Source organism: Ovis aries, chromosome 3 (genome assembly GCF_016772045.2).
Source record: "Ovis aries strain OAR_USU_Benz2616 breed Rambouillet chromosome 3, ARS-UI_Ramb_v3.0, whole genome shotgun sequence".
Lineage (NCBI taxonomy): Eukaryota > Metazoa > Chordata > Mammalia > Artiodactyla > Bovidae > Ovis > Ovis aries.
In genome coordinates, this window is record NC_056056.1 from 26775233 (window position 1) to 26802686 (window position 27454).

The 27454-nt window shown below is 41.2% G+C and overlaps 1 long non-coding RNA gene across 1 annotated transcript in view; it reads left to right on the plus strand.

Annotated features, from left to right (window-relative positions):
- LOC132659572 (uncharacterized) overlaps positions 1-26515 on the plus strand; it is a 45936-nt gene extending 19421 nt beyond the window's left edge. The window contains exon 2 of the long non-coding RNA XR_009600130.1: positions 18173-26515. This is a non-coding gene — a long non-coding RNA (uncharacterized LOC132659572). The remainder of the gene's footprint in view (positions 1-18172) is intronic.
- Positions 26516-27454: the final 939 nt, after the last annotated feature.

A 27454-nucleotide genomic window follows, 5' to 3' on the forward strand; every position in this document is an offset into this window, starting at 1 on the left:
TGTGCCTTTTGACCTACAGGAGTGCACAGCAAGGCCTTTGACAAATAAACAGTGGCCTAGAGATTAAACTGCACCTGAAGCTGGTTATGCAGGTTCACTTAGCATTTGAACCAAGGGCGGAAACTCCGCTCTACCCAGACTGCAAAGGGATTAACCCATTCTCAGACTCAGCCTGTGAATTATTGCCCACTTAGTAAATACAAAAAGGAAGGGAAGAACTAAATCTCATGAAAAGAAACACAAACTTATGCACATTTTTTAAAACAGGCAAATGAAAAGAAAGAACAGCAACAAAGAACACAATTGGAAATAAGCAAAATATTTAGATGTATGGGGGAAAAAAAAATCCAGAAGAGCTTTCTTCTGGCTATCTTACACATGAGAGAAAAGAAGGCAATATAATGGAAAACAGTGGAAAAGATTAGTTTCTGTGAGAAATCTTGGGGAGCCTCATAGATTCTGCCAATCAGCCATTATGCTTCAAACACCTTAATCTTTGAAGCCAAATTGGACTTCTTTTTGTGTCCTGAGGGCTTCCCTGGTGGCTCAGACTGTGAAGAATCTGCCTGCAATGTGAGAGATCTGTGTTCTGTCCCTGGATTGGAAAGATCCCCAGGAGTAGGGCATGGCAACCCACTCCAGTATTCTTGCCTGGAGAATTCCCATGGACTGAGGAGCCTGTTGGGCTACATGGGGTTTTCAAAGAGTTGGTCATGACCTCATCTACTATTTCTTCCATTTGTGAAAAGGATTTTCTTAGAAGTTACATCCAGAATGAGGCTTTTCTGATCATTCAGGTTGGAGAGGTCCCCTCTGCCTCCTCATGGAAGTACCTTCTTTACCTTCCAGATACTTACTGCCACTTAAATGCGACTGACTTACTGGTTTATATGTTTATTGTCTTTCACTGTGCCTCTCTCCCAGTACAAATGCCATAAGGGAAAGGAGTTGTCCTGTTTATTGCCTTATTCCCAAGGCGTGGATCAGTCCTGGCACATAATAAGCGTGTGGTTAAGTTCTGACCCAGCACATACATGAATGCACATTTTGTGGAAAGCGAGAAGATAGAAGGGTTGTGGAAATGAGTCTTGAGGAAGGAGGATGTAGTGTTTGGCTACAGTCAAAGCCTTGAATGATTGGTTAAGGATTTGAATACAATCCTAGGAGCAGTGGGACTCTCTTCGAAAGACATGAAGGTGGTAGAGAATGTCAGTTACCAAGAGGGGTCCAGTTCCATGTGATCCTGTAACACAGCCCCTCTCTCCACATTTATGGAACATTGAGTTTTGGGCATAACACTTTGAAGCCAGGTGACCTGACCCACCTCCCACCACCCACTGTGCTGTTTCCTTTGGGGTCATAGAACACAAACCTGCCTTTTCACTTTACCTTGCTCCTAGGGAACGACAGATAAAATTTAGTCTTAGGCACATCGGCTCAAAGGAAAAGAAGCATGTGCTTGGCTTACCAGTTATTTGATGTTAATTTCCACATACCTCTAAAGGACCTGCACGGCAAATAATTGCCTTCTTTTCTGTCAAGTCTCACGATGTCAAGCCTCCCTGCAAACCTTGAGCTGGACACAGGGAAAGTGGATGTAAGTTTCCAAATATGCAGTTCATTAAGCTCTTCCTTTGTATATTATTTTTAAAAATCCCTGATGGTTTGCTATGAAGAAAAAGAATTCCCCATGTGACACATATTGGGTAGGTGTGTATAACAAACTTTGGGATTTTAGCATCCCTTGACAATTGCATTTCTTGCTACATCAGCTGTTTTAACACATTTTCTTCTTAGTTATTTGTGTTTTAGTTGTAATTATGCCCAGACAATAGCATAATGGGATCGAGTTCCAAATTTTAAGTAAAACTTGTTTGTACCATTTATTGTGAAATGCCACTTTCCCCCATTTCTTATTAAATTTTCCAATAGCTGTATTGAACTGTTATTGATGGAAGGACTATATTAAGGCACTTTCATGCATTGGAGAAGGAAGTGGCAACCCACTCCAGTGTTCTTGCCTGGAGAATCCCAGGGACGGGGGAGCCTGGTGGGCTGCCGTCTATGGGGTCACACAGAGTCGGACACGACTGAAGTGACTTAGCAGTAGCAGTAGCATTCTGAACCTAGGACCCTTGCTTAAGCACTAGCAGACTCTAGCAGGTGGCATGGTTTTGTATGTCTAGATACATATACCTGCATACACATTATGCATGTATATGTCTATATATATATATGCATATATGTCAATGATGCCTTTTATTTAAGTTTAATGGATGAATAACCTCAGCCACATATATTTTAATTCATAGAATTTCTCCTGTGATACAGCAGACATGTGATCTTGTGCAAAATTTGAGCTGAGCCCATGTGTGTCCATGTGTGCTCAATCGCTTCTATCGTGTCTGACACTGCGACCCTATGGACTGTAGCACACCAGGCTCCTCTGTCCATGGGATTCTCCGTACTGGAGTGGGTTGCCATGCCCTCCTCCAGGGGATCGTCCCCACCCACGTCTCCTGCATTGCAGGCAGATTCTTTACTGCTGAGCCACCAGGGAAGCCGTGATGGAGCCCAGATCAAAGTAAATGAAAGTGGTGTCTGTTTAGGAGTTTTAATGGTCAGCTGGGAATTTCCTCTCTAGTTACTTCCTAGTAAACAGAGATTTCACTGATGTGAAATGACAGGAATTGCAGGGTATGGTCTGGCTTACCAGGTTTCTCCACGAGAACCTACATCCCCGGGGCCTGAGACCAAAATACATAATTAATTTTTGCCCATGCATGTGGGAATCACACAACTTGTCATAAAAGAGGCTACTGGCATCCTTACACTTTGAGGATATTTGTTTCACTCGAAAAACAGAGGAAGAGGCCGTTCCTACAACTGTGTTGATCTTCTTTCAGAGGAGGGAAAATTGAGCCTTAGGGTGAAAAGGAGAAGGTTCAGAAGAATATCAGATGGGTCTGAGATAATTATGTTTACATGGTTAAGAGGTGTCAGAGTGACATTACTCATGAGACTGATCTGAACAGAATGTTGCAAATCACTTTCAAGATTTTTTTTGGACTTCCCCATATTTTTGGAGGTTGGAGTCAGGATTACTGGCTTTGGTAATTAATCCTCCCCAGCCTGCATTCTTTGCTACTGAGCATAGCAGTGATTCAGGGGCCCAACCTGCTAAATCAAGATAATGTTTGACCTCTGGGAGCAGAAGCCTTTTCCTCACTGAGCTGGAGAAACTAAACCCAGGAGCACAGTTGGTAAAATCAAGAGAGCTCATATTTGAAGAGGGAACTTAGAATCTCCATTTGGGGCATTTTGAGGGTATTTTAAGAATATAATATAAAAAATTATACAAAGTTAATTTTGTTCTATGTATGAGTATAGGGCCCTTAAAGAGCTGTGATATTTTCAAGGGAACCACTGATTTCTACCAAAGTTTATCACAGCTGATCTGTCATGACTGCTGTGTTTGTTGGTGTATTTGCCTAGTGTTAGTTTCCCAAGAGCATTACATTGGTATCGCAGGTATGCATGAAAGAACTTGGTTGATTTTGTTTCACCGGAGGTAAGATGTTTGAAATCATTTTGTCTAATAGACCATGGTTGTCTGTGTGTTACTTTGCAGTTAGCTATAATGCCTTTAGACAACTTCTCTGACTCTAGTGAGATTGTGTGGACAAAATTATCAGTATGTTTTTTGTCGAGAAAGGAAAATAGGATCACTATTTCACCATGAAACCCATTAAGTTTTATAAGAAATTAACACCAGAGTGGCCCCTTTCAAAAGACTTAAGACAAAGGGGCTGAACTCCCTGGCATGGACACCAGTTCTTGGCACTGAATCAGCGCTTCACAAAACATTTGAGTGAGTAAATGAAATTAAATGACAATTTTCTTGTTCTTTTAAAAGTAATTTTACTCATCGGACAACTTAATTGAGATTTTTGAGACTAGAGAGAAAAAATATTCAGATCAAGTATACTATTGTATTTTTCTAGCTCCACAAACAGATATTAAAGCTTAGTATTTATTTGAGTTAAAAGATTAGTCTGAGGTGGGATAAGCCAAACATGCGAGAAACACCTTTTGTTTTGAAAAACAAATGACACATTAGATATTTTCTCTGTTCACTGCCATCCTGTGTCTGGCCTCACAGAGCAATCTAAATTTGCTTTTATAGTAGCCCTTATTGCTCTGTCTTGTAAATTGTACATCTGTCTGTTTCAGTAGATTGCATACTCTTTGAGAACAAGGTTTAAATGTGTCACCTGACTTTGTATTCCCAAGATCCTCTTAGTGCCTAGAACATACTAGGAGCTCAAAAATAGGGGACTAGATGGATGCTTAAATGGTAGAATTCTGAAAGCTTTTGGGAAGATAATGCATCCCTTCAGTTCCTGGGTATATGTCCCAAGATGTTCCTAGCCTCATTTAATAATGTTTTTTTCCTGACTATGTTTAGTCTAAATTTAAGTTTACACTCACACCCACCCACAATCCCATATACCCACCAGACACATGTCCAGCTATACATACTATTTATACTCTTTCACTTGTAGATTCTAAAAGCAAAAAGCCCAATCTCCATTTTTTTTTTTTCATTCCCAGCAGCCAAACCTTTCTATCATCAGACACCTGAACCTCTGTCAATGAAGTTAGAGGCCATCCTCAGATATTTTGTTTTTTTATGATTCAGCATGAACAGCAGTTGTAAACATGGAAAGATATTGGCCCTTCTCCTCAAATTCTTTGCTCAATCAAACATCTTTTGCTTGGCAGTTTCCTCTTAGGGCAGTTCTCTGAAGCCTGACCTTTATAGCCTAAAGTCTGTGGAGACTCAGAATAAGTGGGTGAAACTCACGAATCAAAACCAAAACACTGTTTTCCTTTAGATCAACTTTTCAGTCGTGGCTCATCTTGACATCCTAAGCCCCAGATTCATTCTGAGGGGACAGATGTGAGATATGTGTACTTCTCTCTGTGCTGAGACCCAGATTCATTCGGAGGGGACAAACGTGAGGCTTCTCTCTGCGCTATAGCACCACATGAAGTCTAGAGGGAGGATCTGCAAGTCGTTGAAGGTCTAAAAGATTTGTTCCCTGCTTTTCTAGTACACGTGTTTGAGCCTGAGAATCTTATCAGTAGATAAGAGTAGAGAAGCTGCCATCCCACATTCCATGAACTCACTTCCAGATGGTTTAGAGACCAAGGGGTGAAAACCTCAAGCTCTTCAATCAAGCCAAACAGCCCACACCTTTATTGTGCCCGTTTGTTTAGCAGCCTGTCAGGGGCCCCCTAGCATCTCAGAATCAGCCATGGGGGCAGCTGTTTAATTAACTCCTCAAGGCTGCATTTTGGTGGGGGCAATTAATTTATTATGAAAAACACATTGAAAGCCCAGAGGGTTTTGTTGTTATTGTTGTTGTTCTTTTCTTTGTCTTTTTCTTTAATGGTTACTGTTATCTGCAGCTTCTGTCTCAGTCCAAATAGCAAAGATGATGGTTGTTATTAAAGGAGTTACTTGATCTTTTGTGTTGTTACTTTTTCTCTTTTTTCCTTTATATTTTCCTAAATCAGCCTGGCTATCTGACTTGAACATGGCGAGCTTTTTTTCCCCTTGGTGCCAGGAAACAGTGGCATTTTTCTGGACTTTTTTTGTTTTAGTTGTAGAAGTACCATAGTTGTAATACCAACTTGTTCTAACAGTGACAAGGTTACATGTTGCTCTAGGCCAGGTTAAAATTCAGTTGTGACTAAGTTTTGGCCAATTTGATTCTGTTAAGAATTTTAAAACTTACTGCCATATACCTCTATACTAGCTGCTAAGAACATACAGAAAGAGAAAAGAAAATCCCTGACCTTGAGAAATTCACAGTTCTATTTTCTGGGAAAATATAAACTCACAATTTTATTAACTTTAATTTTTTAATTTAAATTTATTTATTTTAATTGGAGGCTAATTACAATATTGTATTGGTTTTGCCACACATCAACATGAATCCGCCACAGGGGTATAAGTGTTCCCCATCCTGAACCCCCCCTCCCACTTCCCTCCCCATACCATCCCTCCGGGTCATCCCAGTGCACCAGCCCCAAGCATCCTGCACCCTGCATTGAACCTAGACTGGCGATTCTTTTCTTATATGATATTATACATGTTTTAATGCCATTCCCCCAAATCGTCCCACCCTCTCCCTCTCCCACAGAGTCCAAAAGACTGTTCTGTACATCTGTGTCTCTTTTGCTGTCTCGCATACAGGATTATCATTACCATCTTTCTAAATTCCATATATATGTGTTAGTATACTGTATCGGTGTTTTTCTTTCTGACTTCACTCTGTATAATAGTCTCCAGTTTCATCCACCTCATTAGAACTGATTCAAATGTATTCTTTTTAATGGCTGAGTAATACTCCATTGTGTATATGTACCACAGCTTTCTTAACCATTCATCTGCTGATGGACATTTAAGTTGCTTCCATGTCCTGGCTATTATAAACAGTGCTGCGATGAACGTTGGGGTACACGTGTCTCTTTCAATTCTGGTTTCCTCGGTGTGTATGCCCAGCAGTGGGATTGCTGGATCATAAGGCAGTTCTATTTCCAGTTTTTAAGGAATCTCTACACTTAACTTTATTTTTTTATATGGTGATAATATTTTATTTAAAGAAGATTTGTGACATTATGGAAAGTTTCCATAAACTCTTCACTCAACTTCCTCTAATGCTAAAATCTTACATAACTATGATATTAAAACCTAAATTGACACTGACTCAATACTATTAACTATAGACTCACAGACTTGACCCAGTTTTTCCACCAACACTACTTTTCTGTTCGAGGGTCCCATCAGGCTCCCATACATTGCATTTAGATGTTATGCCTTCTTGGTCAGACACGACTGAGCGACTGAACTGAACTGAACTGAACTGAACTTCTTGGTCTTCTCAAATCTGTGACAGTTTCTTGGTCCCATCTTGTCTTCCGTGACCTTCACATATCAGAAGAGTAGTGGTCAGGTGTTTCATCAAATGTCCCCCACCCCAAACTCATCCTTTTAGTGCCTACCGAGAATCAGCCTATTTCAGAATGTTCCCTGGAGACAATGTGGAAAGTTTTAGAATCATACAGACTTAGAGAAAGACCTATAGGGCCTCCTCATTTTTATTTTATTTTAACAATTTTGTTTGTTTGTCTATTTATTTATTTTTGACTGTGCTGGGTCTTCATTGCTGCACAGGCTTTCTCTAGTTGCAGCAAGCTGGGGCTACTCTCTAGCAGCGGTGTGCAGGCTTTTTATTGCAACGGCTTCCCTTGTTGCAGAGGACAGGCTCTAGGGCACATGGGCTCCAGTATTTGTGCTTCTTGGCCTCTAGAGCGAAGGCTCAATAGTGGCACATAGGCTTAGTTGCTCCACAGCATGTGGGATCTTCCTGCACGAGGGATTAAACCCGTGTCCTCTGCATCAGCAGACAGATTCTTTACCGTTGAGCCACCAGGGAAGCTCTCCTCATGTTTAAACTGTAGAAAATGAGCTCCAGGGAAGAAAACCAGGATTTGCTCAAAGTGAGACAGCTGACTGAGGTCAGACTAGAAGGAACCCAGGGCTCCTGACTTCTGAGGCAGTGTGGGGTTTAGTCTCTATTCTTGTTTGGAATCCCAGGGAAACTTAATTCCTGAGCAGGACCGACCTCAGGATATGTTTCTGTGATGCCCAGAGACAAGCTCCACATGCTTCATTTCATCCTCAGCACAGAGCCTGTGCAGCAACCACTGTTGAGTTATTAAATCATGTTCCAGAGAATCAAAGTGTTGGGAATGGCTAAACATGCTTCTCCCAGATATGAGCTAAAACTGCATGGAAAAATAAAACCCGGAAAGTGTGAGTGAGGTCAAGAAAAAAAATATTATAATAATGCCTGATTCTCTATACAACCTAAGCTGCTTGTGGCAGAGCCCTGGTGTGGCTGGTTGACAGGAGGACTAAAGAAGCTCCTCAAACTGTGGGTAATGTTCCCCATCCTGTGGCCAATAGCATCATTACCCACAATCCTGCAGGAAAGGACCTGTCTGTCCGTTGACCTCACAGCACTTCCTGCCTATCTTAATTCCTAAGGCTTGATGTCACAGAACTTGGCAGTCACAAATTCTCTTTGACTGGATCTCAGTCATCTCCCTGATTTCATACCCCATTTGCTGAGATCCAGACAGGACCTAGAAAAGCACCTATGATCATCAAATCTTAGGATTTTAATGTGTGGAGTTAATGACTGGGTCAAGTCAGCAATCCTTAGCTATCTCTTGATAGAGTCCTTGGAGAATTTGTAACTCTTTATCATAAAGTGCTCTGAAAAGCAAGCTCATGCTTCATCATTAGTGATCAGAAATTTGCACTTGACTTTCAGTGTTTTGTGTAGTCCTCTTGGATGTGGAAAGACTTTCTCCTGATGTCCTCTGTTGGCATCATCCTAATGTGCGCTGGACTCAGAGTGGACTTGCCTGATGCTTTGGAGTAAATACAGAGAAAGCAGGGAAATGGCCTGGCAGTTGAGCCCTGGGTTCTAGTTCCAAGTGTCCCATGATTCTGTGCTTTGAAGATAGCGCTTGCACATCTGTATGTCAAAGATGCTCCCTAGCTGTGCTTTTATAGATTTAACTTGATTGGTGTTATTTAAGTTGGATAATAAGAAGACATTTTAGAGGCAGCCATGGTACAGATAGGGTTATTGAAGTGGGCTAGTCAACATTTTTGTTGCAAAACATTGAAAGAAAAGGTTGGAATAACAATTCAAGTGACATATAGTGCAGTATAAAAAAGTGAAGATTTTGCCATCAGTCAAATAAATCTGGTTTCATATACCAGCTCTGCCACTTACAAGCTGTATCCTGGGGTGATGTTATTAACCTTTCTGAGTCTCAGTTTCTTCCTCTTTAAAGCAGAAATAACTGTAATTCCCTCGGAAGTTATTGATGAGGATTAAATAATTTATAATTATGTAGAAAAATGCTTTGCACAGTGCCTGGTGTGTTTTAAGGGTGTTGTTCATGATAAAGGCTCTTCCACTTGTAATGTTCTGCAGCCCTGAGACCCAAATCTGGAGATTCTCCTGGAGCATTGCCACTATGGTCTTCCCTTCTACAAGGTTAAGATAGCTTCTAAACCTGAGATGTTAGATGCTGGCAGGACAGGGTGTCAACCCAACCTGGGAAGTAGGAAAGAGTCCATGAAGGTGGCCCCTGCCAGGACATCTTAGCTTGAGAGTTTTCAAGAAGTTGGCAGAACTTTCCTCCAGTTCCCACACCAGGTGGGAGACTGAGTTTTTCTGTTCTTGGGCCCCTTCTTCTTTTCTTACCTCAACTGTTCAAGGCTATTCTGGGTCTGTGTATTTTGGGAGCTGTAATGAGGTGCTTCTCATCATACCTTGCCATTTTCAGGCAGCTTTTACTAGCCGCCTGGACATGGGGACAACCTAGCAATTTAAGAGCTATAGTGGACGAGGCTGGAAATAGAACAGCCCAAGCGACGGCTTGGTGAGAGGGGAGTGGGGGGTTTGTGTTCTCACCTTCGTAAAAGAAGAAAGCTAAAATGGCTTACAGTCAGAGACAGGAATATTCACAGAGGGCTAGGAACCAGACATTCTCGTGCCTGGAGAATAAAAAAGAATGCGTTATCTCTTTAGTAGCCAAAGACTTAACTTCAGTGGATGTGGAGCGGAACAATGAGATGGGTTTTCTTCATTTGCCAAAGCACTGGGGCCATCCAAGTTGCCTGATCATGATTCATTTTGAGTTCAAGTTCTACTGACATGGGAATAAGTTTGAAGAAAGTAAAGCTGTCAGTCACCTCAGCCTCTGAGGCAAAATGCTATCCATATAAATGCCTTCAAATTCCAACCGACCGATCATCGTTTCTTTTCCCGACAGCACACAACACTCTAGAATTTCAAAGCCTCTCTTCCTGGACACGATTTTCCAAAGCTGGAACACTTTCCTTTTTTAGCTCTAAAGCTGTGAAAGAATTCCATGGTGCAATTCTTCCTGAATCTACAGCCTTGAGCCCTGAAAGAATGTATTCTCTGACACCATAATGCAGGATCTTTGCAAAAATATAACTACAGATTGATGTCTAATTCAAAGGACCTCACATTTCGTCGTCTCTTACGGCTGGTGGGGTAAGGAGGGAGAAAAATGCTGCGCATAGTAACATTTAACTCAAGCTTTCAAACACAGAATGCTGTCCTGGCTTCCAACTCAGGATAAAGGAAATGCTTGTCTCCAGGAGCTGACACTCTCCTGGTCATATTTCAGATACAATTAGCCTCCATTGATGGTGGTGGCTGATCTATCAAATGAGCAGCTAATCTTATCTGTGGTTCACAAATGGCTCAGATGGTAGCTTGTGACTTTGATTACTGGAAGACTGGACCCCATCAGACAGCTTTGCTCCAAACAGTGGTCCTTTCAGCCTCCTGCCCCTGGAGATCAAAGCACTCTCCCCTCTCCATATCTGCAGGGAAGCTCATTAGAGGGAGGCTGTCAGGGTTATAATCACGCAACAGTTTTACTTCTGGGTTATAACGCTTTCCCCTTCTTATCAGCCTGTGAGGTCCAAAGTGAGAAGGATAAAGGAGGTACCGATGACATCTGATACATTTAATAGGCTCACTGGTGACTGCCCAGGCCTCAGCTCTGCCACTGCTGCCTCACTGACTGAAGGACTCCCTTCCCCCCTAGACTTACGGGGATTTTGCTTTATTACTGATGTGGGGAGAGTGGTAAGGGGGAGGGTTCTATAGTTCCCTAACAGTCTCTCTACTGTAAGAAATGTAGAAGCACAGTATCAAATAAAATAGGAGTTGCTAAGTCCAAAGATCTGCCTTTAAATTTCATCTCTTTCACTCAATAACTGTGTGAACTTGGACGTTTTGCTGTGATCGTCTGTTTCCCCTGTAAAATACGTAAATTAATACTTTCCTCATTGGACTTAAATGCAGACCTCAAAGTCCCCCTATCCCAAAAGCCTTCTCTCATAACTTGAATTCTTCCCTCTCACTCTCTCCCCTGTCTCCTGCCTGAATTAAAGCTCTTGGCTTCTGAGTCACTGTTCCCCCTGTCTTCCCATAGCCCCTGGCATCACCACTAATACTGTACTTATCGAGCTTGGTTTTCTGTTAACTTGCCTTTTTCTTCTCAGTAGACTGTGAAATCCTCAAGGAATAATGGGCTGAGGCTCTATGTACCAGGATATCTCCACTAGGCACATGGTTGATGCTAAAAGAGTGTCTGTTGTCTACAATAATGTATACTAAAATGATATGCAGAGTACATTGGGAAGAGGTTGCACTTAATACAGGACATGGAACTTTTTAGAACTTCATGAGGACCCATGTAGATGACATATTAGACCTAGACCTAGACCTCGACCTATGTTCTAGGGTGTGGCCCAAGAATCTACACTTCTAACAGGTTCCTACATTGAGAACCACTGATCCAAGCCTGAAGTAATCCAGTCTTCTTACTTTTAGATGAGGAAACTGAGGTGCAAATCTGTGAAATAATGTGCTGGACGAAGCACAGGCTGGAATCAAGATTGCTGGGAGAAATATCAATAACCTTACATATGCAGATGACACCAGCCTAAAAAAGCAGAGAGGGACTAAAAAAGCAGAAGAAAGAGAAGAGGAACTAAAGAGCCTCTTAACGAAGGTGAAAGAGGAGAGTGAAAATCCTGGCTTAAAACTCAACATTCAAAAAACTAAGATCATGACATCTGGTCCCATCACTTCATGACAAACAGATGGGGAAACAATGGAAACAATAAGAGACTTTATTTTCTTGGGCCCCAAAATCACTGCAAATGGTGACTGTAGCTATGAAATTAAAAAAACAGTTGCTCTTTGGAAGAAATGCTATGACAAACCTAGATAATGTATTAAAAAGCATTACTTTGCTGACAAAGGTCTCTATAGTCAAAGCTATTGGTTTTTCCAGGAGAAGGAAATGGCAAACCACTCCAGTATTCTTGCCTAGAGAACCCTGTGGACAGAGGAGCCTGGTGGGCTGCTGTCTATGGGGTCGCACAGAGTCGGGCTGACTGAAGCGGCTTAGCATGCATGCATGCATTGGAGGAGGAAATGGCAACCCACTCCAGTATTCTTGCCTGGAGAATCCCGGGGATGGAAGAGCCTAGTGGGCTGCCATCTATGGGGCCGCACAAAGTCAGACATGACTGAAGCAACTTAGCAGCAGCAGCAGCAGAGGTAATCTGCTGCAGAGGTGCAAAGGTAACTTGTACAAGGTCATATAACCAGTCTGAGCCATTCAAAGTGTTCTTATTTCTAAATAGTTTATCAAAATAAACTCTTATCTCATATACGGATTAGTGTGTGTGTGTGGAAATGTATAGGAAATAGATGTTCTGTTTGTTTTTAGTTTATGTGTAATTGCTTAAGACTTGGGTCTTTTAATTCTAAATCTCATGGTCATTTTAAAACAAAGTCATTCACAACATGCTGCGATTATATTAGGAGGCACTATAGTCATCCAACCTAAATACTGGCCAAATATTCTCTTATGTGTCTCTTATATTCCTTATACTCATTGATGCTTTCAGAAATGTCTGAGGAGAAATCCACCGGTGAACCCAGATTACAGAAGAATCAGAGAAGGCATCTGAGCAGCACAGGGAAGACTTGGTCTCCTGTCACTTAGGTCAGGTTAGGCATCACCTAGGTCAGGTCTTTAACCCATCATGCTGGTGGGAATGTCAAGCTCCTACAGCAGCTGTCATAACCCTGAAGAATGAGAAGCAACAACCATTGCCTATGGAGGTGGAGGTTTGAAGCTGGGTAGGCCAGCTTTTGTTTTCACTTCCTCATATCCCAAGGAGAACAAAATTGCTTATGGGATTTAACCTCTAGGAGCCTCATTCTGCTACTCTGTAAAGTAGGAAACACTTCCCTGGTGGCTCAGTGGTAAAGAATCTGCCTGCCTAGAAGGAGACACAGGTTCGATCCCTGGTTCAGGAAAATCCCCTGGAGAAGGAAACGACAATCCACTCCAGTATTCTTCCCTTGGAGAATCTCATGGACAGAGAAGCCTGGCGGGCTATAGTCCATGAGGTCACAGAGTATCGGACACGACAGTGACTGAGCACACACACAAAGGAGGAAACATGTCTACTTCAGGGTTATTGTAAGACTCACGACAAGCAGTGTTTAGCCGTCTTATACCATGTCTGAAACATACCTAGCATGTTTAATGAGGTCTTACCTTCTCTTTCTCTCTTCATCTCCTCTCCCACTATCACCTAAAAACCAATACTGGCAGAACATGAGTGAAAAATGTAACCCAGCTGGAAAAATAAGCAAAATATAATGTCTTTTTTTTTCAACTTATGTCTTTCTGATTTACTTACTGGTCTTTCCTCATCATTAATTTAGCTATGTTTTTTTTTTTTTTTCATAAAAATCCATTTACAACTTTTAAGAAAGAAATTATTTGTAGTTAAAATGATGACCTTTCCATTAAATATAATTTGGGAGGCATTAGTACTAATTGTAACTATAATGGAATTTATGTCTGACACATTATACTTCAAGTGATGAAAGAAAGCCAGACATTCTTCAGAAATCAGTGACAAGTTTATCAGAATATTAATCTCCTTTAGTTACTCTTTAAGAGAATAAATAACTAATCAGTCACTGACTGCTAATATAACATTTTGCTAAGATGGATGATAATTTAAGCTTCAACGGACTATATTTATTTAACTGACAGGAATCAAGACTCAATTTTGTTTGTTTTAAATGACAATGCAGTAAAAGTCAGGTTAGCTATAATGCTTAGGAAATGAAAAATTTTGAGTAATTATTTTTTTAAGTTAAACTTTGTTAGAAAAGCATTGAACATATATGCAAAATGTTTTTTGATTATCCAGTCTTAGTAAGTGGTTTCTAAGAAACATTCTTAAGTCTGCGTCAGGTCTATACTTAGAGTGCGGTTATTTTGACCATTGTGTGCGTGCATGCTATGTGGCTATAGTCGTGTCTGACTCTTTGCGCCACCATGGACTGTAGCCGCCAGGCTCCTCTGTCCATGGGATTCTCCAGGCAAGAATACTGGAGTGGGTTGCTGTGCCCTCCTCCAGGGGATCTTGCCGACCCAGGGATCAAACCTGCGTATCTTACATCTCCTGCATTGGTAGACAGGTTCTTTATCACTAGTGCCACCTGGGAAGCCCCTTTGACCATCGTATCTCACGGCATATAATTTTAGCTGCAGAAGTTCTGAGAAATTAGGGGAATGTTTGTTGGCCCAGACCAGAACTGGCTGCTGTGATTCTGAGTAAATTTCAGGTATCAATCACTTTTGTTGTGATCACTTTTTTCCTCTTGTTGGGGAATAAGAGGACAAGGTCCCACTGAGAGAGGAGAACCCTCACTTGAATTCCAGTTAATTTGGTTTTTATTCATTTTCTCCAACAGCAAGGGTAATCTCCATGGACTGTTGTTACTTTACCATGATAATGCCAAAGCCTAACTAGCGAAGTAGGACCAGCTCTTCTCTTGCTTGGGGAGCAGCAGGTCACAGAGACGTTGTATGCAAGTATTAGTCACATCAAGAGAGGGGAGTCCTCCTCTTTCTATACGGAGGGGCATTTAGCCAAGGTAACTCTCTAGGCCTCTCTACTGTTTATTCCTTGTCAGAGGAGGGAGAGTTCAGTTGGTGATCTGGGAAAAGCAACTGAAATCAGCATAACCTGTCTCATTAGAGACCAGTTTACCTGCAGAGAGAGTACCATCTGGTTTGTGCTTGATTGTTTGGAGAGCAATCTTGGAGCAGAAGTTTCTGCCCCTACAGGGACTCCAAGAATTGTTGTGCACTGCCCATTACTGGATAGCAAGTTTGTCTAAAATGGGGTAAAATATTTGCAAACCCATTTAGTCAACAATCTAAAATTATGCTAAGTATCTTGTGAATTAACTCAGGATTAAAGGGGGCACTTAGTTACTTTGTTGGGCCCTCTGTCAGTCCCCAGCAGAGCCTGTGGGAATCCTAATTCTCCAGGACCTGATGCAAGTAGCTCTGTATGCAAGTAGCTCTGTAGCCATGCATGGGCAATCAAACCATGTTAGGGCTCACTCAAGATTTAATAGATGAAAGACTGAATAGAAGTCTGAAGTCTTGTGATTCTCCATCCCTGATGCTCATTTGTCTAACAAAGCAAAAACAGTGATGGAAATGCCTCTGATGTCCCATGTCCTCTGTTCTTACCCACCCCCTTCTTTCTATCTACACCTCCAGTAGAGGCATGTGTCTCCCCAGACTTCCATTTCTTGTTGATCAGGGCTGCTCTCAGAGATGGAGTTAGTGTTTAATGTAATGTGAACAAGAGAAGAAGACAGGCTAGTCTGTTTGTGAGCTTTCCTGAGACCAAAAGGAAGGTGCTCCAGATGGCCCTGTGGAAGCATTAGCCACACTTGTCATTTGGGTGTGTGCTCTTTGCTGCCTCTGAGTACAGATGGGCCTTGGTGTTTCTTCTGAAAAATTGTCTTCTTAGGAGTGTAACTGGGCTGACAAGGGCAAGGGTCACTCTAAATCATGCTTTTGTCTGAGATAGAAGCAGCCCATGAAAATCCCAGGTGAGTGATGCTAGAAACATTTGAACAAAGGAGGAAGACACCTGCTCAGTGAGGAAGCTCTGGCTGCTAAACAATGTTAATTCATCTACTCTCAAGGACGTCGATTCTTCTCTGCATCTGACAGTGGTTTTCATGACTCCGGGATTCCACAGGGTAGACTTTCACCCAGAGAAAAGGAACTCGGAAACTGTTGTTTCTTTGAGATGTGGTTTACTGAGGACTTTCCTGCCTGTGTTTTCATGGTGAGTGACAAGACTGGGGAAACCTGTTAATGACTCAGAAATCTGTCTGAACTTTCAGCTCAGAGATTAAGGAAATGGTTGTCCATTCAATCTTATTTATTCATACATTCATTTATGCAACAGATATATTTGAAATGCTTATTCTATATCATTCTATGTTAGCCAGGGGCTGAGTGGAGGATACAGAGATAAATAAGACATAAGTCCCCGGAAACTCTCAGGCTAGTGGAGGAAACAGACGTGGATGCACAAAATCATAGTGAAGTGTGACTGGGGGCACAGAAGAGGCTCAGGAGGCTTTCTGTCCTCAAGAACCAGTGATGGCTTCTCGGAGGAGCTGGTGTCAAGGGTGAGACCTAAGGGATTATTATTAGGGAGCCAAATCCTTCTTCTGCAATGGGGGCTGTCAAGAGTAGGAGAAGTGTCAACTGAGTCCTGCTTGTTAGGGATCTGGTAGGGCTTATCTTACAGGTTTTTAGGAGGGTTAATTCTTTAGGGGCCATTATGCATATTGGCTTCCCTGGTGGCTCAGATGATAAAGAATCTGCCTGCAATGCGGGAGACCCGGGTTCGATTCCTGGGTCAGGAAGATCCCTTGGAGAAAGGAATGGCTGCCCACTCCTGTATTCTTGCCTGGGAAATCCCATGGACAAAGGAGCCTGCCCATGAAGTTACAAAGCATCAGACATAACTGAGTGACTAATGCATGTATGAATCTTGGGGGCCTCCCAGGTGGCTCAGTGGTAAAGAATCCACCTGCCCATAGGAGACATAGGTTTGGTCCCTGGAAGATCCCCTGGAGGAGGAAATGGTAACTGACTCCAATATTCTTGCCTGGACAGAGGACCCTGGTGGGCTAAAGTCCGTGGGGTCGCCAAGAGTTGGACACAACTGAGCAGGCATGCAGGAAACACGACAATGCCTCTTGAGACAGCTGCATATTGGTGACATTGCAGTTTATATCAGACACCGTGCTTAGCCATTTTACATGCTACTTTGATTTCTTACAGCAACCTTATGAGTTTAAGACCATTATTCAGGGTGGATAAATAAATGAATATACCCAGGACCAGGACTATGGGGTCGCACAGAATCAGACACGACTGAAGTGACTTAGCAGCAGCAGGACATAAAACCAGGGTTTCTCAACTTCACTATCTGGGCTCTTTCCGTTATCCACGCTGCCTTTCTAAGGATCAGAAGGTGAGCAGGAGCAGAGAACCTGTGAGCAAGCAAATGCTCCTGCTGAAACCTGGCTGGGCTCCGTTGCCTCCACTCTCAGGCCAACAGCCTTTGAAGGGGAGCAAAGCCACTTATCTTTAGAAATTTATTATCTGTAGATTCAGTTGCCCCTCTCCCTGTAGCACTACTCCCACCAATTTTAATTATTTTTTTAAATTTTAATTTAAAAAAGCATTTTTTTTTGCCACTGGTACAGTATGTGAGATCTTAGTCCCCAGCCAGGGATCCAACCATCACCCCCTGCATTGCAAGTGTGGAGTCTTAACCACTGGACTGCCAGGGACCTACCAGTTTTAGTTTTGATTTCAGCTTTTTTTTTTTTTCCCACCCCAGTGGAGTGTATTGCCAAAAATCACATCCCCTAGGAAGCTTCACTCCTCTGCCTCTAACATGCCAAAGAGTCTGGCTGTCTCCCTCCTATGAAGCACTTTTCAAAATGTTTGAGGAAGTATAGCTCTCCTCTTCACTCACTTCTTTCCCCAAGCTGGTCCACACTTAGCATCTTTTACAAACAATGCCACAAACCACTGGAGAGGCGGGAGGGGCTGTACAGCTGAGAAGTTGCTTTCCTGGTTGTTTCTTTGAGTCTCAAATGAAACTATGTTTAATCGGCCTCCTGGTTCTCAAAGATGGAGTGGGTATTGTTTGTGGCTCATTTTCTCCACGCGGTTTTGACAAAGTATGCTTTCAGAGATATCACATAACTGAAAGACAGAATTAAGCCAGAATGGCAGAACGCTGGCAGCAAGTCGCCCTCCCCTCATGTTTTTCATTGAAAAACATATAGGATTACCTTATTGTTCCAGATATTAGCTTTCTGTACCCAGCGTATACATATTTAAACAGCATAACAAATGGGCTATATTACAAAGCACCTATATGTCACCAAGGCCCAGAAAGCCTGGGGTGTGCCAAGGCCTGGAGACATCCTTCCAAGTTCCCTTCCCCACGCAGAGGCAGATTGTCTCCGTGCTTGGGGTGGGCCAGTCAGCCTGAATTTAATAGCAAACATTCTCTCTCTCTTTTTTTTTTTTTCAGATCCCATGTGCAAAAAAACAACTTTTATTTGAATGTGACATCTACCTGCAAAGGAGCCAATCCCCAGCACCACCAGTGTATTGTGTCATGCCAAAAGCCAGAGAAGCTCTATGTAGGGTTTTCTTCCAAATGCCAGGGCTCAGACTGCAGACGGTACCCTTGCTCATTCTGGAGAACGTTATCAACCTCATGGTTTGGGGTTAAGGGTTGGGGTTGGGGTATTGTTAGTGTTTTCATCACTAGAGGAAATGTATGGTCTGACAATCACCATGCCCGCAGATCAAAGGCAGAGTGAGGCGTTATCTGCCGCCGCCTGTGCTGCGACTCCAAGCGCATTTCTGGTGGGCTGACCCTGAGGTGAGCTGCGGTGGGAAAGAGTTCTGCAGCAGGATGGCTCTCTAGGCACGGGCTCATGTAGGGTCGCATTCTAAGAGCAAAATCTTGGTCTCTTCCTTTTAAGTAGTCCCACTCTGCCTAACTTTAAAAGTTCTGAATACTTTGTAACTGGTTTTTGATCAGCAGGGTGAGAAACATCAGTTTGTGCAGAGATTGTCCTGGGAGAAGTAGGATGCTCTGAATCATTATCCTAGGTGCCACTGGTCTGCTTTTTGACTTGGGGAAAGATCCAAGCTGCAGTCACACTGACCCCTCAACCAGTCTCTTCTAAAATGAAGTGAAAGTCACTCAGTCGTGTCTGACTCTTTGACCCAATGGACTGCAGCCCTCCAGGCTCCTCTGTCCATGGAATTCTCCAGGCAAGCATACTGGAGTGGGTTGCCATGTCCTCCTCCAGGGGGTCTTCCCAACCCAGGGATTGAACCCAGATGTCCCGCATTGCATGTGGATTCTTTATCATCTGAGCCCTTTACCCCTGCTGGTAAAGAATCTACCTGCAATGTGGGAGGCTTGGGTTTGATCCCTGGGTTGGGAAGATCCCCTGGAGAAGGGAATGGATACGCACATCCAGTATTATGGCCTGGAGAATTCCATGGATTGTATAGTCCATAAGTTGAATAATAGCTGTGTAACAACCGGAGGTTACTAAATACTTCCAAAAATATTTTCACATTGAGCACAGCTCTTGCCAATGCTGGTTTACACATGATGCCCCTGTGGATGATTTTGTTCTGTCTTCCCTGCAGGACAAACTGAAACTTTGTTCCCAAGCCTCAGTTTGTATGCACTTCGTTTCTGCTTGTGGGCATTTCTACTCCCTTAAAGGAATAATCTTTCCCTTCCTCTGTGCTCCCACTGTTGCACATTTCTGTGGAGTTTTTGCCTCCAGGCATTCTTCACATGTCACTGCTTGGTGTGAGCGCCTCAAGGGCCACATAGTCACTGCGTTCACCAGGTGCCCATTACGACAATCATAGCTGAATAGATGTTGGATGAATGCATGATTGAATGCAGGAGAAGACGGGTAGACGAAACGGATACAAAATACTCTGCATCCCTGTGGGAAAAAATAATTTCATTTGGGAAAAGGGGTATTTCTGCAGGAGGGGTATCTCTGTTTTTGATGAAACCTGGGCTAACACACCTCCCTTGCCCACTTAGGTTAAATTGATCTCCTTTGTGCTCTCAGAATACCATGCGCATATTGTTCTTACTTTTCATAAACTATTGCGATTATCTATTTAGGTATATCTTTCTCCTTCTGGATTATATATCTGTTGAAGCAGAGACCACCATGTACTTATTTTTTTAATCTCTGGCCTCTAACACAGTACCTGGCATAAATTAGAACTCTGAAAATAGTAAATATTTGCCGGATGACTGCCTAAGGAAGAGAGCTAGCTTTCCTCTGATCAGAAGGAATTTCCAGCAGACCTACACAGTATTTTAAATGGTTTGCTGTTTCAATGGGTGGTCTCTTTTGGCTTCACCCAAATTGAGTCGGAGATTATGCTAGCAATTGCCTCACACAAAAGATTATAATTACATCCAATGATTATGAGAATAATTGCTACAATATGCTTGGCACCTATATGTTATCAGGCTATTAGATATTTCACATGTATCATCTCATTATCACAGCAAACATATTAGGTTGTTATTATATACTTTGGGCTTTTTGGAAATGTACCTGGACAACTGGCCTTGACCGAAGACATTCTTGAGAATATATTAAAAGTCGTTTTAGTTACAATTTTTCAAGGGTGTTGAAAAACCCCTTAGTGGTTAACACTGCATCTACCATTTACCAGCACATGAACGTTCAAGGGCAGGACAGCTTTAAAAAAATATATAATCCTCACTTCATCCTTAACGTTAATGTGACTTTATATCCCAACAGCCTTACTCTACTTTCTGTCCATAAAAATGTGCAGATTATACTATGACATTGTTTAGGGCCATAGAACTAGTCACCTCACTCACCCTCTTTCTCCCTGTTTCCACTGAGGTTATGGAAGTTAGCAAGATGTAATGGAGGCATCTGTTCCCAGGGCACAGTGAACAATTATGGGATTCACAGTTGATTTTAACCTATTGCATTAGTCCTTAGGAATCGCACAAATATTTTGCATGTATATTTTAAAGGTGTAATTTTCTAGAGTGAGGCTTATATTACATTCTCAAATGAGTTGAGAATCACTGTGTCTAATTCTATGTGAGCCTCCAGTTTGAGGTAGATTACGAAGAGTAGGGCAGAGCTCTCAACCTCAGAGGTCACCGTTGGCCAGCTGAACTCTGAATCATCAGGGCCCTTGGTAAAAACTGCCTAATCACAAACTCTCTTTAGGCACCTGGGTTGGAGCTTTATGCCTCTCGAGAGTATATGCTTTCCTCTCTTAAAAGCTGTGGGAGTCTATAAGACCCAACCTTTACTCTTCGCTTGTCCTCCCTGTAGTGTGGCTCTGTTGTCAAAACTTCATATTATGATGTAACCCAGCACAACTTGTCCAAAACAATATTAGATTTATTCCATTTGTTAAAAGGAAGATATCACTAGTATGTGGCCCTTTGGCAAAATCTCAACGCCTAGTTCTAGGCATGGGTTCAATCACCTGTTGCTAAGATACTGCAAAAAATATTATCTGTTTTTAAATGTTTCTTTTTAATTGAATAAACTGTTGCTTTAAAAAAAATCAGTGCAAAGGTTAAATAGGTCTTTGAAATTGTGTGTTTTTTTTTAAGCTGGCAGAGACATTTCTGAACATTTTAAATGGAACAGCTGCCGTCTCAGTGGATTTCCTTGATGCTGTTTTTAAATTACATATAAAGGAGCACTCACAGCACAACTGGATTATGGAAATAGCAGAGAAAGAGGCTTAGCTGGATGAGTACATACTGAAAATGCTGGCCACGGTCATTGATTCTGTGTCATACACGAGAGGGAAAATGCAGACACGGGTCTACAATCCTGATTAGCAAACCTAATTAGCCAGGTTCAGAGATTCCTGGTTTTCAGAACAGTACTACAGAGCATATATCCCGAGAAGGATCTGGCGAAACATGATGTAATCCAAGATCATTAATGTTTGTCTGACAAAACGTTTTAGTACTTACACAAAATTCTCACATCAGTTCACATCCAGCTCTGTGGTCAAGTGACTTTGCTCAAACTCATGAAAACACTTGGGTTTGAAGAGCATCTTTGTTTTTTTTTTTTTGTATTACAAATAAGTGATCGTGAACCATTAAAATTGAGAGAAACTCAGGATACACATGATTCAGAATAAATCCAGAATCATCTTAGACCCTAAAATGGCCTGGCCTATAAGTGTGGAAGACAGGAGACCAAGTAGGTGGAGAAGCCTGGAAGGAATGGGTTGAATACTCAAACAAAGTCCAGACTAGGCAAAGTCAGGAGAGGTCAGCAGGGAGGGCCAGTGGTCCAGGACTATGGGAAGAAAACACATAAAAAATTAGAAGTGTTGACACTATCCTAGATGTCTGCTAAATCCAAGCACTTCTCTTTTCCACACTATAGTTGCAGTAGACCAGGTTTTCTATAGATGCCTACCACAGTCTCTGGACTGGTCTTCCTGTTTTATTCCAGTCTTTTTACCCAATTGGCCCTTTTCATCTGCCTCCATTGTGACTGTTCTATGATGTAAACCTTATCTTTCAACTTTCCCTATGAAACCTCTCAGAGGTTTTCCATGACTAACAGTGTAAATACCTGATAATATCTTCATTTCGTCTCTAAGTGCTTTTCCCTCATCTTAAGCAACACAGTCACCTCTGGATCACGTCTACCATTGTCTCTACCTTTAGAAGAGACAGTACTTGTTTCTTAACTTGGGCAATGCCCACCTGTTCTGCAAGATTTGACATTCATTAACTTCAACCCTGAATACTCATTGGAAGGACTGATGTTGAAGCTGAAGGTCCAGTACTCTGGCCACCTGATGCGAACAGCTGACTCATTGGAAAAGACCCTGATGCTGAGAAAGATTGAAGGCAGAAGGAGAAAAGGGTGACAGAGAATGAGAGGGTTGGATAGTATAACCAACTCAATGAATGTGAGTTTGGGAAAACTCCAGGAGAGAGTGAAGGGCAGGGAAGCCTGCTGTGCTGAAGCCCATGGGGTCTCAAAGAGTCAAACATGGCAACTGAACAACAATAACAACTTCTGTGCCAGGCACCAGGCTGACCAAAGTGCCTCCGCAGGTACCCCATACCTATGTCAGTAGAGCTAACATTTTTCTTAAAAATGTTTTATTTGTTTACTTCCCTCTTTCATGTGGCTATGAGCTTTTAGAATAAAAACTCCATTTCTCTTCTACTGTATTACTTCTCATTGTTTAGCATAGTGTTTGGGATATGGTATATGCTCAGTAGAAAGATAATGAATTGTCAAGAGGAATGCTGAGGCAGGCAAAATGGAATCTACTCATCCAGGTAACATGAAGAAGCAACCCTTGACTTATGAACAAAAAAACTCCCAAGTGACACAAGTAAGGATAAGTAAGTGTAGTGTCCTGGAGGTTTTAGAAGTGCTATGAAATAGTAAAGGTGGATCCTGTAAGTGACTCTGTCACCAATAACATGAGCTTTCATTTCTTCTGCCCCTAAGGATATGACAAGGGGCAGAAAAGTTACTTTAACCACATAGAAGAGGTTTTCTTATGGTGAAGTTGGGTGCATAGTGCAGTCACTTTAGGAGAGTCCTTTAGGCAATAGACTCTGTGCATATATGACCCTCGGGGCTTTCCAGGTAGCTAAGTGGTAAAGAATCCACCTGCCAATACAGGAGACACAATAGATACCAGTTCAATCCCTGGGTTGAGAAGATCCCCTAGAATAAGAAATGGCAACCCACTCCACTGTTCTTGCCTGAAAAATTCCATGGACAGAGGAGCCTGGTGGGCTACAGTCCATTGGGGTTGGAAAGACTCGGACACGGCTGAGCACGCACATGTGATAAATGACCCTCTACATATAAAGTGTGGAGTAACTAGGGAACTATGTGGTAAATCAGCTTGTCGTGGTGCCTAAAATACAATCAATTTTTTTTATAGTTTCTTGCTGTACTTCCCCCTCTCTGGAGTAAGCTGGACTGTCTCACACAGGAGTCACACTGTCATGATGACCTTGGGATTTTAAGCAGAATCCACAGAAGTCAACTCTGATGGAGTGAATTAAGCACCAGTCCAGGAAACAGAAGTCCATCCAAATCCTAGATCTGTGATTTACTGTGCCCCTAGGATATTAATGACCATCTCTGTGCCTTTGGTTGTTCTCTAAAAAGGAGATAATACTGACCTGAAAGAGCTCTCTTAAATTTTGAATGAAAAATATGAGTGAAAGCATCTGCCAAATAATATGTACTCAAATATGTGTGGATGCTTTAGAACTTTTGTTACCAGGATGGTCAATGTAATAGATTTTTAAAATCATCCTATGAATATTATAGATGATTTTTAATGTTATGATAGAGAAATACATTACTTACTTTTTCTTTCCACTTTGATTGGAATATAAATGGGCTTCTCAGGTGACTCAGTGGTAACAAATCCACAGGTCAATGCAGACAACTTGGGTTTGATCCCTGGGTCAGGAAGATCCCCTCAAGTAGGAAATGGCAAACCACTCCAGTATTCTTGCCTAGGGAATCCCATGGACAGAGGAGCCTGGTGGGCTGTAGTTCATAGGGTCGCAAAAGAATATGAATGATCCAGCAACTAAACAACGGCAACAAATTGCCAAATAGAACTGTATAAATACAAGGTATGTTTGTAATGTTTCACTTATGTCTATCATGAAATGATATTCACAATAGAGATAAAAGAAAAATAAAACATTTTTCCCCCTGTGAACAAGATTCTTAGGATTTTGCACTCTTAACTCATGATAATATGCGACAATGTTAATTATATTTATTACGTTGTACATTACATCTCTGGTACTTGCTCCTTGGAAGGAAAGCTGTGACAAACCTAGACAGCATTTTAAAAAGCAGAGACATTACTTTGCCAACTAAGGTCCGTCTAGTCAAAGCTATCATTTTTCCAGTAGTCATGTATGGATGTGAGAGTTGGACCATAAAGAAAGCTGAGTGCCAAAGAATTGATACTTTTGAACTGTGGTATTGGAGAAGACTCTTGAGAGTCCTTTGGGCAGCAAGGAGATTAAATCAGTCAATCCTAAAGGAAATCAGTCCTGAATATTTATTGGAAGGACTGATGCTGAAGCTGAAACTCCAATACTTTGGCTACCTGATATGAAGAACTGATTCACTGGAAAAGACCCTGATGCTGGGAAAGATTGAAGGCAGGAAGAGAAGAGGGCAACAGAGGATGAGATGGTTGGATGGCATTATTGACTTGATGGACATGAGTTTGAGCAAGCTCTGGGAGCTGGTGATGTACAGGGAAGCCTGGCATACTGCAGTCTATGGGGTCACAAAGACTCAGACATGACTGAGCAACTCAACTGATTTGAACTGATTTATCTTATAATTGGAAGTTTGAACCTTTCGACTAACTTCATCCAATTCCTTCTCCTCTCAGCCTCCTGCCTCTGGTAACCACAAATCTGATCTTTTCTAGGTTTTATCTTTTTTTGTTTGTTTTTGAACTATAATTGACTTTCAACACTATGCTGTTTCTAATGCACAACATAGTGACATATTCCTAAACATTGCAAAATGATCATCATAAGTTCAGCTGCCATCTGTCACCATTCAAAGATATTGCATTATTACTGACTGCATTCCCCATGATGTGATTCAGGAAAAGGTTTTTTTTTTTGTTGTTGTTGTTGTTGTTTTTGTACCTCTTAATCTCCCTCACCTGTTTCTCTCCTGCCTACAGTCTCTTCCTTCTGGCAACCACCTGCTTATTCTCTGTGTCTATGATCGTCTGTTTTGCTTTTTCTTTTGCTTTGTTTTTACAGATTCCATATGTAAGTGGAATCATGCTGAATTTGTCTTTGACTTTTTTCAGTTAGCATGATACTCTTAAGTCCATGTTGTTTCAGACTGTTGCAAATGGAAAAACTTCATTATTTTTTATGGAGGAGTAATATTGCATTGTATTTATATACTATTTATTATTTAAATATTAATCTGTTGATGGGCACTTTAGTTAGTTCTGTATTTTGGCTATTATCCATAATACTGCAATGAACATAGAAGTACATATATCTTTTCAAATTAGTGTTATCATTTTTTTTGGATAAATACAGGAGTGGAATTGCAAAATGGTAAAAACACATTAACACGTGGAAACTAATAATATGCTACTAAATAATCATACATCATTGAATAAATTGAGAACTATCTGGAGACAAATGAAAACAAAAACCTGATGATCCAAAATCTGTGGGACTAAAACAAATCTAAAAGAGAAGTTTAGAGCAATATAAGCCTACCTCGAGAAACAGGAAAAATATCAAACAACCATCCTTATACTTAAAATAACTAGAATAAGAACAAACAAAACTCTAAGTTAGTAGAAGGAAATAATAAAAATCAGAACAGAAACACAGGAAATAGAGACTAAAAACAGTAGAAATAAATCGATGGACCTAAAAGTTTGTCCCAGGGATGCAAGGATGATTCAATATCTACAAATCAATCAATGTGATAGACCACATTAACAAGTTGAAGAATAAAAATAGTATGAGCATCTCAAAAGATGCCCCAAAAAAGCTTTTAGCAAAATTAGTTATCCATTTATGATAAAACATCTCAATAAAGTTTGTATAGAGGGAGCAAACCTCAACATAATAATGCCATTTATAACTATCCCTCAGCTAGCATCATATTCAGTGGTGAAAAGCTGAAAGCATTTCTTCTTAGGTGAAGAGCAAATAAAGAATGCCTACTCTCAAAACTTTTATTGAACGTAGTTTTGAAGTTCTAATCACAGCAATCAGGCAAGAAAAAAGAAATCCAGATTGGAAAGGAAGAAATGAAGCTGTCACTATTTCCAGGTGATATGATACTAAATATAGAGAATCATAAAGACATCACAAGAAACTATTAGAACTCATAAATGATTTCACTAAAGTGTAGAATGTAAAATTAGAATACAGAAATCTGATTTATATAAACAAAAAAAACACTCTTCAAATCAGAAGTTAAGAAAACAATTACGCTTAAAACTGCATCTAAAAGAATAAAATTCCCAGGGATAAATTTAACTAGGGGGTAAAAAATCTATACTGAGACAACTATAATACACTGTTGAAATAAAAAGGACACAAGAAATGCTCCCTGATCGGAATAATTGGTTTTGTTAATGTGACCATACTTCCCAAGACAATCTACACATTCACTGTAATCTCTATCAAACACCAACAGAATTTTTCATAGAACTAGAAACAAATAATCCTAAAACTTGTATAGAAACACAAAAGGCACCCCAATAGCCAAAACAGTCTTGATGTACCATGCTACCATGTTCCCTGACTCCAAACTGTACTAGAAAGCTAGAGTAATCAAAACAATATAACATTGGCACAAAAATAGAACAGAAGAGAGAGCCCAGAATTAAACTCATATTTATATGTGTAATTACTCTATAACAAAAGGGGCAAGAATATACAAGAAGGAAACAACAGCCTGTTCAAAAAATGGTGCTGGGGAAACTAGATAGCTACATGCAAAAACGTCAAAATGGACTATTTCTCATAACATATGTAAAAATAAACTCCAAATGGATTAAGGGCTTAAATGTAAACCTGAAACCATAAAACTCGTAAAAGAAAACATAGACGGCATGCTCTTTGACATTTGTCTTAACACTATTTTTTGAATATGTTTCCTTAGGCAGAGGGAACAAAAGCAAAAAATAAGCAAATGGGATGATATCAAACTAAAAGGCTTTT